The following is a 13,210-nucleotide window of genomic DNA, read 5'->3' as shown; positions in this document are numbered from 1 at the left end:
GGCTTAACCAAAGATATGAGTGTTGAGATTGAAATACAGGCAGTAGTTCAAGTATCCATGAGGCCAAGATGAACGTGGGAGAGTAAATTTTCTGAGTAAGAAAGAGAGAAGGAGCAAAGCATTTGGAGATTCAAGACGAGGCCAAAGAACAAACTTTCTTGCAATCCTCATGCCAAAGACTTCAAGGAGAGCAGATATACTCATGATAGATGTGGCTAGAGGTCCAAATACCAGGTATGGAAAAGTCAATCACCAGACTCAACCAGATCCTTAAAGGTTACTGACAGGCCTTCTAAACTTTGTGTTCTTTTAGGTAGAATTGACCTTCCATGTGAGCCATGGTAGTTCCTTGTTGGATAAATCTCATCTTCTATTAAGGCCAGAAGAGTAAACCAAGAAGGTAGGGGTGGGCTCCCTTAGGACAGAACCCAGCAGAGGAATTCAGGTGTCTGGGAGAGCAGTAGCACCAGTTGGAGCTCTTCATGGCTCTGACATGAATAGTACACATGAGCCCATGTGTGCTCATAGCCCTAACACTGCCTTGCTCATTTCCTAGGTTCTCCCTTAAATCTTCCTACTCTGGTAAGCTTGCTATTATCCTCCTCTGGATGCCTGGTCTTTATATCAAACTTTATTAATAATGAAAACAAAAAATATATGGTGCTCACACCTCTTAAAAGGCCTTTAATGTCTATTAACATATTTAATCATCCCATTAAGCCAATGAAATTGGAACTGATGATTTCACTTTCCTTTACAGGTAAGGAAATTGAGGCTTCAAGGTTAAGTGACATGCTGAAGGACATATTTTTTAATGGCTCATCAGGGACTTGAACCCAGGCCTTCTAATCCAAAGCCTGTGATGTTTCTACTTTATGTCGTTACTTTAGAGATTAAAATACTCAGACCTTGCGACTGTTCCAATCAATATTATGAGTCACTATGATAGATCTACATACATTGGAAAAATAAACTATGGTTCAGATATATTTGTGAAACACTGAATACTGTATCCCCATCTACATAATTCATAATACATAGTGGGATATCAAAAACTCTTAAAAGCCTTACAGGAAAAGAAACTCTACTTTTTGTTTAAATTAGAATTTTCTCATTTGTTAGACCACAGGTCATTCATTGATATGAGCATCCATTTTTATCAAATGTTATACCGGTGTTGCATGAAACACTGGGGAAATATGGCCTCATCCCATATTCTGACCCTTGACCTTTCAGAATCAAAATTTATCCTCTCCATAGACTGTCACACAGCCAGTGGAAGTATTCAGGCAAGGCTGATGGCTAGTTAGAGGAATTTTTCAATATTGGCTACAGGTTGCCACACCGTAGCTATCCTCTCACCAGACTCAGCGACTGGCAAAAAGGATTTTAATATTCACAAGAATTTCATTGTAGAAAGATACCAGTGCTGATGATTCAAGGTGATTCCATCTATCTTATGGCCCGTATTTTGTTTTTAAATTACTAGCTTCTAAATGCCCTGTGGTCATTCATTATTTATTAACCTTCAGTGTACTCAGTGGATCCCTCCTATAAAATGGCCATCTTGGAAACAAGTAATTTGTGGTGTGGTGGTGATTAGTAGCTACTCAGATTGAAAAATGTTAATAAGAAATTAATTAGGCAACACAGCTGGAAAGAAAACAGAAGAACAGTGAGTGATGGGCAATTATAAGGAAACATGGAACACATTTCACCCTGTAAGAGTGGCAAAAACTCTGATCTACACTATTTTTAAAAATCTCTCTATGTTCTCAGTCACTTGTACTTTGACATTGTATCTCAAAAAGAAATTCAGTAGGGCTTCCCTGGTGGCGCAGTGGCTGAGAGTCCGCCTGCCGATGCAGGGGACACGGGTTTGTGCCCCAGTCCGGGAAGATCCCACATGCCGCGGAGCGGCTGGGCCCGTGAGCCATGGCCGCTGAGCCAGCGTGTCTGGAGCCTGTGCTCCGCAGTGGGAGAGGCCACAACAGTGAGAGGCCCGCGTACCGCGGAAAAAAAAAAAAAAAAGAAATGCAGCAGACATTCATTGAACATTCTGTCCTAGGCGTTAGGTAAGAGGGACTGGAGAAGGCAGATTAATTCCTTGCCTTAAGTCTTTTGCACTCTAGTAACTAGGAGGTAGACATGCAAAACACTGCCCATACACTCTAGAAAACAAATAAAACTGAGATATGAACCACAGAAGAGGCAAAGTAATTTCTGACAGGGTTGTAGCCTGGCAAAGTTCCACAGAAGAAGTTACGTTCAAATTGCAACTTGCATGTGAATAGGAAATCTCTCCCAGCCTCTCTCCCTAGGGTCCTCTTCTGCCCCACTGCTCTCTGCCCTCAGTGGCCTTCTCTCTCTGGCTCCACCCTCAGGACCTTTGCATGTGCTGTTTCCTCTGCTTGAAACCCTTGCCTTCTTTGATCTAACTTTACTTGACTTTCAAGTCTCTCCTCAGGGAGGCCTAACCTGATAACCTCCACCCAATATAGGCTCAATCTCCCACACTGTTCTTCTCATGACATTTTGATAAGTTCTTTTATAGCAAATCTCATACTTTTTTTTTTTTTTTTTTTTTTTTTTTTATGGTACGCGGGTCTCTCACTGTTGTGGCCTCTCCCGTTGCGGAGCACAGGCTCTGGACGTGCAGGCTCAGCAGCCATGGCTCACGGGCGCAGCCGCTCCGCGGCATGTGGGATCTTCCCGGAGCGGGGCACGAACCCGTGTCCCCTGCATCGGCAGGCGGACTCTCAACCACTGCACCACCAGGGAAGCCCACAAATCTCATGCTTTTGACTTCTGTATTTTTATATGTTTGTTTGTTTCTCTTCTACATTGTTTTGTACCTCCATGAGATCAGTAGCTGGGTCTATTTTGTTTAGTACTGTACAGGCACATCTCTTTTTCTGTTTTGTTTTGCTAAATTTTATTGGATTATAGTTGATTTATAATGCTGTGTTAGTTTCAGGTGCACAGCAAAGTGATTCAGTTATACACAAATATATATTCATTCCTTTTCAGATTCTTTACCCATATAGGTTATTGCAGAATATTGAGTAGAGTTCCCTGTGCTATACAGTCGGTCCTTGTTGGTTATCTATTTTATATACAGCAGTGTGTGTATGTTCATCCCAAGCTCCTGATTTATCCCTCCCCCCACTCCACGTTTCCCCTTTGGTAACCATAGGTTTGTTTTTGAAATCTGTGAGTCTGTTTCTGTTTTGTAAATAAGTTCACCTGTATCACTTTTTAAAATTAGATTCTACATATGAGTGATATCATACGATATTTGTCTTTCTCTGTCTGACTTACTTCACGGGCACATCTCATTTTACTGTGCTTCACAGATACTGTGTTTTTTTACAAATTGTAGAATTGTGGCAACCTTGTGCTGTCAGATGATGGTTAGTATTTTTTGGCAATAAAGTACTTTAAAATTAAGGTACATACTTTTTTTAGACAATGTCATCGCACACTTAATATTAGACTACACTATAGTGTAAGCATAACTTTTAATATGCATTGGGAAACAAAAAAATTCGTGTGACTTGCTTTGTATGATATTTGCTTTACTGCACTGGTCTGGAGCCTGACGTACAATATCTCCGGGATATGCCCGTATCTCCATACCTCTTTCAGTGCCTCGCACCCAAGAAGGGCTCAATAATCATTTGTCAAGTGAACGAATGGGGCATCTTCAGGTGAATGAGAAACTCCAGTGAAAGCTCGTTGACATCAACCTGAAGGGTGTGTATGTTAATGGAAGCTTCTAAACTGTGGGGGGGGCGGGGAGGGGAGAAGGTAGGCTACAGCTCTCTCTCCATACAGAAAGAGGAGAAGCTCAAATGTGGGTAAAGACAAGGCATTATTTGGTCACATATAAAAAAGTGAAGCACTGTTTGGGGTGAACAGAGGTAGTAAATTCGTGGCTCTTGAATGCATATTTGGTTATTGGAAACACCCTCTTTGGGTTCATACAGTGGGAAGCCAGATTTGGTCTGTCTTCTTATAGAGAGGCACCTTTTTTCTGGAGGGGTGGCTCTATATCTTAGAAACAACGCTTTTCCCCTTTACCTACCAGGGATGATTTTTCTCAGGTTTAGCTTTCCATGCCTCCCAGTACCATCAGAACTGTAGGATGTCAAGGGTCAGGATTAGGGTACAGACTGGGGAAAGGGCTCAAGGATGGACTTGAGTTCACTTTGAGTGAATATCGTAGTAGACTTCAACCTTCATGCTTTGTATCAAGTCCAGCATAGCTCACCAGAAGTAGAAGGCCCATAGAATCTGGGAGCAAATTCTTATAAGAGAAGGATAATTGTACTGATATATACTGAGTTCTAACCATATGTCAGGCACTGTGCTAGTGCTTTATATGCATTTTCTAATTTAATTCTCGCAATAACATCCTGTGAGTTAGGCCCTATTATTATCCTCATTTTATGAGGAGAAAATATAGGCATCTGAGGCTAGTGAAACCATTGGACTGTACAGCCTGTGTGCTTAGCCTCCTCTGCATCTGGAATCTGCAACCACCTTAGGTAGTTGCTCAAAGATCAAAGATTCTGGGCTTGGGATCCCAGACATCTCTTCCTCTCTCTAGAGCTAAGGACCACTGGCTGGTCCACAAAGGGTGGGTGAGTTGAGGGTGGTGTACACGGTAGGACTGGTTGCGCAGGATTTTAGATGCTAAGCTAAGAAACCCAGATTTTATTCTTGGGAACGAAAGATATTGTTTGAATAAGGAAATGGCATGCAAGAGATCAAAGGTCAGAGTGTGACAACTGGGGGCTGGGGGTGGTACTGACTAAGCACAGGAAGCCACAGGAATAGCTCAGCAGGTGTGAACCAAAGTTGTGGTGGTGAAGACAGACAGAAGACTCATTTCAGAATAGAGTTGATAGGACTTGGCAACCAACTGGTACGGGAAGAGCTCCCTGTTGTTATTTAGTGATGAAATACACATTCCCATACATCCAGCTACACACTGCCTCTCAGCAAATACACTTCTAATGATTGGTCAGTATTTACTCAACAACCAACATCCTCACTTTACTAAGAAATGTGAATTGGCTCCATCTCTGAAGAAGCACGAATTTCTAGGCTTCTATGACTAATGAGACTGCTGTTAAGAAATGGCTGTTAATGTTAAAAAATAAAATCACATACATAGGATGCTACACATGTGCTTCTGTCACACTAGGACTTATGAGGTTAAACTATTTTTACTTGTATGTCATTATAACATAATATTATGACTTTGTTCATTTAGGGTTGATGTTCTACCAACTTTTAAGTATTTCAGTGACAAATTTAAGAAATAGAAGAACAGGTGAAATAAATGTAAAGACAGAGTTAAACACATTAAAATGAGCAGAAGATAAATTTTTGCCAGACTTCTAGTTGACCTATTTTGTTAATACAGTGCTTAACAAGTTGTTTATGCTATATATCTATATCTATACATTGATTTACAGCTGTTGCTTTTGTTTTGCTGGTATTAAATGGATGAATATATGAATGAAAAAATGATTGAATATACTTTCTAGGATCAGATATTGAATTTAATTCTGAGTTCCCTGGTAGCTAGGGGGAAAAGGGAAATACAACATACAATATAGTTCATATCATGTTACTAAAGAAAAGATATATTTATCTGAATGAATAAGGTTTTGGCATGGCAAGAAATTCAATGAGGAATTTGTTTTATTAGAACTTTACATAAGACATCTTGAGGTAAATAATGTTAATTCCTCCTCCTTGTGCTTCCTCTTAAAACAAATTTCTTTGATTGATACATTTTTGTATTTGTGTGCCTAAAATTTGGGATGTGGTCAAAGCAGGGATACAGAATGATCAAGTTAGGGTAGAAGGACTCAGTAGGCAGAAGAAGCAGTGTAGACTGGTGGTTAATATAATGGGTTTTAGAAGTGAAGGAATCACTTCTTTACCTGTAGAGTGGAGATGATGGTGATGGTGATGATGATGATGGTGGCAATGATGATGATAATGATGGTCCTTATGATGATGATGAGATGGTGATGATGATGACAATGGTAGTGATGATGGTGATGATGATGATAATATCTACATCACAGGGATACTGTGAAGATTAAATGAGATGATGAACAAAAATGTGCTTAGCATAGCAGCTGCCACAGAACAACTGTCTCACAAGTGAAATCTCCAAATTGGAGGGATTCTGACTGCACTCCCGTGACAAAGTAGCATTGTTTTCAAAGAGCCCTTTTTCACTGACACCATCTCCCTTCCTTCCTCTTTTCATGTCCTGTTAAATATGAATAGCACCACTGGTAATGAAGGTCCCTTTTTTTTTCCCTCTTGAGTGCCCTTCTCCAAATGCAAAAAGATTGTGTGACTGCAGAAGTGACGCTTGACAATAAAGCTCAGACACATATAATTTCACCCATTTCTCATTGCATGGTATCACGCCTCATTTAATTTGAGTAAATCTTAGGACTTCATCTACCCTGCAAGTTTCTCCAGGGAAAGGACAATGCCTTCTCTTTTGTTCCCTCTACTTCCAAGCTCAATCCCTTCAACACCCATATCTGGAGCAGCCTGGTATGATCTAGGCAGCAAATAAAGTTCCTGCCCTCGTGAAGCTTAACTTTCAGTGGGAAAGCCAGATAAAAGGAGTAACAAAATGAATAAACACGACAGGTTCAGATGACAAGAGTCATGCAGAGAATCTCAGATGACAAGTCATGCAGAGAATCAAAAGGGGCAAGGTGAAAGAAATGACTGGAAGCCTATTGGCTTGCGGATCAAGAGAGGACGCTCAAGGAGGTAATAACTGGACCAAGATATAAATGGTAAAGGAGCCAGCTGTGCCATGATCTGGGGGAGGGTGTTCCAGACAGGGAGACGAGAGCAAGGGCAAAGGCCCTGAGGTAGAATGAGCTTGAAGTACTCAAAGAGTAGAGAGAAGGCTCATGTAACTGGTGTGTGGCTAGGGAGAGAAGGAGTGTGATGAGCAGAGGCCAAATCCGGAGCCGACTATGAAGAGGACCCTACAAACATCAAAAAGAGATTGTGTGGCTACAGGTCCCTCCACTTTGCAGAGTGAAGTTCAAATTTCAAGGTGCTTCCTACACCTCTTATATCCAGAGTTCCCTACAAGTCTGCTACCATTAAAGTCCTGAATGGTATAACTCCTACTGCAGAGATTTCAAAAACTACATCTAACTTGGTCCTCACATTAACCTCAGGAGGCAGGTTATTGGGATTTCTGCTTTATGGCTGACAGATCTACCATTTGGAGCACTTGATAGAAATCTTGTAACTTTAAGTGGTTGTGTTAGGAGTTGAACCTGCCAATCCAGGCCCTGAGTTTCTACCACTACACTGAAGATGCCTCTCAATTCTTCTGTGCCCTACTCTCCTCCTATCATTTTAGACTGGTCTTATAAATGGGTCTACAGGGACAACGGGTGTAGGAATGAACACACTGAATCAACTCAGTGAGTCGGCCCTGGCATCCGCCTCCTCCTCAACATCATTAGAACAGTTCTCAAAATAGTTACAATTTATCTAGCACTTACTGAAACATGCTAAGCACTTAGCATACACCACTAAATTTCCTTCTCCCAATAATTCTAAGAGGTAGGTGTAATTATCATCTCTACTTTACAGATAAAAATAAAATGACGGCCCAGAAAGTTTAAGTAACTTACCCAAGGTCACAAAGCAGTGAAGCTGGAATTGAACTCAGACTCAAGGCTAAATAGACTCTGAACAACTTTGATAGTCACCTACACGAAGCAGAGACTGGGTCAGCCACAGGGGTACACACGAGGGAACAAGATTCAGTTCATGACCTTGAGAAGGTCAACGTGTAGATGAGGAATCTCTTTTCAGGGAGCACAGCCTATTTTTTGCCTGCCCAGCCCTCCCAGGCAAAGTAAGCACAGAGCTTGTTTCTGTTTGACAGCTCAGCAAGTTAGCATCTGGTTGTGCAGGCAGGAGTGGAGGAGGAGCTGATTAGGAGGAAGCCATCCAGCCCTAAGGATCAGCATCAGCATCCTGGGAGCCAGAGGGTACGAACCCCATGAGCACTTAAGAGGCTCCATCCTGGCATGGGAGATAACTGGAAATTCTGATTTCCCCAGACCAGACTATTGAACCACAGTCCAGACTGTGGTTATTTATAGTCCCCTAACAGCCTTGTTTACACAACCTGCCTGGATGCAAATCAGCATATGGAAGCGGTGGAGGCGGCGAAGTGTGCAGCCGGCAAGGACTGGGGGATTGGTTTTACTCATGTAGTGTTAACACAGCTACACATGACTGCCCACACTCCTGCAGTCCAGGGAGAGAAGGAGAACACACAGTCCCCAGGACCCTTGCCCAGTCCTTCTGCCTGAGCGAGAGATAACAAAAGGAGTGGAGTGGACTTTGACTCTTTGGACCCCTTCCTCCCCAATCCGCCCTGACCTTTCTTTTCCAGCCCCACCGCCCACGAGATCTTTTACCTTCCCCCGCCTGTAAGCGCGCTCCAGTCACTCTTGGCTCTGAATACAAAAGCTCCTTCATGCTTTTGTGCTCTAGCTCAGGCTGTTTCCTCTGCTCAGACTGCCCTTTGCCCTTTCTCTGAATCTCTCTCTCTCTCTCTTTTTTATCACAAAGTGTGTTATATGTACAACTGATGGGGCAGCAGATGGCTTTAGGTAGTACACAGGCAGAATTCTTATTTTATGCAAATATTTATTATCTTAGATCTGAGCCAATGTGAACAAAGACACTGAAGATATAATAGTAGAGGCAGAGTGGGCTTCTCTGGTGGCGCAGTGGTTAAGAATCCGCCAGCCAGTGCAGGGGACACGGGTTCGAGCCCTGGTCTGGGAAGATCCCACATATTGCGGAGCAATGAAGCCCGTGCACCACAACTACTGAGCCTGTGCTCTAGAGCCCTACTGAAGCCCGTGTGCCTAGAGCCCATGCTCTGCAACAAGAGAAGCCACCGCAATGAGAAGCCCGTGCACTACAACGAAGATAGCCCCCACTCACCGCAACCAGAGAAAGCCCGCGTGCAGCAACGAAGACCCAATGCAGTCAAAAATAAATAAATAATATAAATAAATTAAACAAAATAGTAGAGGTAGAATGTAGATTGGACAAATATCTTGATGACTGTGTAGGGATCACTGTCATTTGGGAAACACTGCTCTATCTGACATGGTCTGCCTCTTATCACATGGGAGACAGGACTGGAATTCTGTTTTGCTCTAAGGTACCTTCCTTAACCTCTAAAGTTCACACCATCTGGTTACATGACCTTCCTTCACTCTCCAGGATGCCATCTGTCCTTCCTCTAGGGCATGATCCATAGTCCCTAAAGGCTGTAGCATTCAGAACTGTTTTTCTCCCAAGCTGAAATCCTGCCATCACCAGTGGAACATACCAATCTCCAAGGAAAACTCTCCAAAAAACCAGCCTCCTCTGTCTCTCCCCTCCTCCCACCTTCCCTCCCTTCTCTCTAAATCCTGGCAACCCTTAATCTGTTCTCCAGTGCTATAATTTTGTCAATTTGTGTTATATAAATAGAATCATGCAGTATGTAATCTTCAGAGGTTGGCTTCTTTTGCACAGCACAATTCCCCCGAGATCTATCTAAGCTGTTTTGTGAACAAATAGTTTTTCTTTTTCATTGCTATGGTATAGCCATGGTATGGCTATAACAGAGTTTTGTTTTGTTCTATTTTGTTTAATCACTCATCTGCTGAAGGACATTTGGATTGTTTCCAGGTTTGGATTATTTTGAATATATAATAATATTAAGAATAAGACAGCCATGAACATTTATGTACAACTTTTTGTGTAAAATTGTTTTCATTTCTCTGAGATAAATGTTCAAGTTCGACTGGTAGGTTTCTTGGTAAGTGCATGATTAACTTTACAGGAAAATGCCATACTCATTTCCAGAGAGGCTGTAAAATTTTCATTCCCACCAGCAAGGTACATGTGATCTAGTTTCTCCACATCCTTGACAGCATTTGGTGTTATCACTATTTTTAAGTTTAGCTATTCTGGTAAGTGTGTAGAGACATCTCATTGTGGTTTTAGTTTGCATTTCCTTAATAGTGATGCTGAATGTCTTTTCATGTGCTTATTTGCACCCTGCAGTGAAGTGTCTGTGTCTTTTGCCCATTTTCTAATTGGGTTGTTTTGTTTTGTTTTAACCATTGTATTTTGAGAGTTCCTTATATATTCTAGACAAAATATTCTTGTAGGATACATTGTTTGCAAATATTTTCTCCCAGTCTATACCTTGTCATTTGATTCTCTATGCTGGATCATTCACAGAGCAGAGTATCTCTCCATTCATTTAGATCTTCTTTATTTCAGCAACATTTTGTAATTTTCAACATACAGATTCTGCACATTTTTTGTTAGATTCATATTTAATTATTTCATTTTCTTTGGAGCAAATGGTAAGAAGTATTGTGTTTTTAATTTCTGTTTCCACATGTTCATTGTTAATACATAGAAATGAGAATGACTTTTGTGCACTGACATTGTCTCTTGTGATGGTATTGAATTAATTTATTAGTTCTAGTTTTCTTGTGGGATTTTCTATGTAGACAGACCATCATGTCATTTGTAAATAAGGGTAGTTTTATCTTCCTTTCCCATCTGTATGCCTTTGATTTTTTTTCTTGCCTCATTGCACTGGTTAGAACTTTCAGTACTATTGTGAATAAGGATGGTGAAAGTGGACACTGCCTCCTTGTTCCCGTCTTAGGGGGAAAGCATTGTTTTTCACAATTAAGTATGATATTTGCTGTAAGATTTTGCAGACGTTCTTTACCAAGTTGAGGGCATTTCCCTCTATTTCTAGCTTTTTGAGAGCTTTTATCAAGAATGGGGGTTAGATTTTTGTCAAATGTTTTTCTGCACCTGATCATATTTCTTCTTTAGCCTGTTGATACAATATTTATGTATATAACCATGAATGCCGTTCTTGACTCTTTAGAATAAGGTAGAAGCTCATTGGAATTGAGGCCAGATGATGAGTTAGGATCCCTCTCCATCAGGATGTAATTTCAGAAACAAAAGCAGTGTGATGTGGGCTTGCGTCACTGTGCTCACTTGTCCCATCCATCTCTCCCTCACCTGTTTCTTTTTTCCCTCCCCCGCTAAATAGAAGTACTGAGATTTTGCTTTGGGTAGTCAGATCTGTGCCTTCGACCTATTGACAGTTGCTGAGACCCATCACTTTTCACAAGTCCTGGGATCCACTGTGAATGTTCGCAACTGATCCTGAATTCTCTCACCCAGGTTCAGTCTGTCCACTGAAGCCAGGGCAGGAGCTTTGCACTGCCTCTGAGTCCTAGCTTGGCCTTCTATCCATTGTAAAGACCCACCATTGTTCATGAATTCTAAATTCAGTATACCCTTACCCCGTCTCATCCAGCCTAGGTTTCCCAAAGAAAAATAATGCAGTGTAGTACAAATTTACAAGAGTGGCACTGAATAATGAATTGGGAATATAGCGACATACAAGCAATGAGGTTTGCTATATAGTCTTCATTTTAACCAGCAATTTTTCTCTAGTGTTATTCACAGGTATGCAGCTACTCTTGACATTCCTCACTCTTTATTTACCCTGAGCCCTTTTTAGCATAAAGCATCCCACAGCCTACCTGTGATTCAATAAATAAGCATGAAAAGGGTCTATCTTATTCAGCAAGCCTATTCTCTGAGGTGTTTTTCCCCCATAGAAAATAAAATGTGCATTGTTGCATAGAAGAAACTTGGACTAGAAATCTTTCAGAATGTTGCTGTTTTTGTGTCTGTCTTATGAACATTCATGTGTTTATCTCTAAGCTAGCCTGATACACATTGCGCTGTGTTAGCTAAATGTTAAAGTCACCCCGGAGTCACCCCAACAAGAGTGGTGTTTCTGAGGCAAATGGAACTTAGCATAAGCTTTACGTATCAAATCAATTCTAAAGAGGCAGAGGAAGATCATGCTTCTTGCCACAGGGAGGAGAGTGGGTTTATCAGAGCGGCTCAACTTTCAAGAAGCTGCTGCTTTTACCATATCTTCACTTTCCCCCAGGACTGATTAACCAAAAAGGAGTTGATACAAAGTGTACAGGGACAGTGGAGCTCTGAAAAATAGCAGAGCTCTGAAAATCCACTCGTTTGTAGAAATGAGAAAACTGAGGCCCAGAGAATGAAATGACTTCATGAAGGTCACACAGCTTCCCTTGAACGAGCCCCCAAAGGGAAAGGCTCAACATGTGAGCTCTGCCTTCGCCTGGGTTTGTGTGAAAGTCTGACTCTATATCCCTACTTGCAAAGGGGCCAGAGGCAATCCAGCTTCCGAAAGAAGCAGTGTTGATTACAGATGAACACAAAGTCAATGCTAGATCTGAATTTGGAAAAACACCCATTTTCAAAAGGATAATAATGAAGACGTTAGACTGGATTAAAAAGGAAAAAAAAAAAAAACCAGTCATGATGGGTGATAACAATGTCTTCCACGTCAAGCAACAGCTTTTGAGAAAGAAGATGAGTTTGAGAGGCCTGGAGTGAAATCCTTCTGTTTTCCACCAGAAGAGAGAATGTATCGGCTGCAGGGATGGTGAAGAGAAGAGTGACTCCCGACACCTCCTGTCACTGTGGCGCAGGAAGAGGAGGTCACTGTCGCATTAATAAAAAGACCACGCAAGCACAGACGATCTGCTGGGGAGGCAAGCAGGCTGGAGGAGGGCACATAAACATTCTTGGTGGAGAAACTCTTCATTCCAGCCGTGTTTGTTTTGAAAATGTCACAGTCCCAGGTCATGGAATTCATGAATAAAACCCCTTCCCTATTTTGACTCAGAAGGAATAAAGATTTATTACCATCCTAAACAGGGAAACAGTATTGACCCACTGGCTATTTGAGATTTTTAGCATAGTGGGCAAGAATATTTATTGCTTTTAAGTACCATAAAGTAGCAAGGATCTTGTTTTTAATAGATTTTTCTCCCATTCCCCTGATCTTGACTTGTTGCAATTCTAGTATTTTCCCCTCTAAGAAAGAGGGGAAAATACTATATAATGTTGTAAAAATTCTCAAAGATGATAAATTAAAAATGACCAAAGTTTGTTTTCAATCTCTCTCCAGTTTCTCCTCAATCCATAGGAATCAAAATTGTGTGTGTGTGTGTGTGTGTGTGTGTGTGTG

The sequence above is a fragment of the Tursiops truncatus genome, chromosome 6 (genome assembly GCF_011762595.2).
Source record: "Tursiops truncatus isolate mTurTru1 chromosome 6, mTurTru1.mat.Y, whole genome shotgun sequence".
Classification (NCBI taxonomy): domain Eukaryota; kingdom Metazoa; phylum Chordata; class Mammalia; order Artiodactyla; family Delphinidae; genus Tursiops; species Tursiops truncatus.
Note: the sequence above shows the minus strand (reverse complement) of the source record.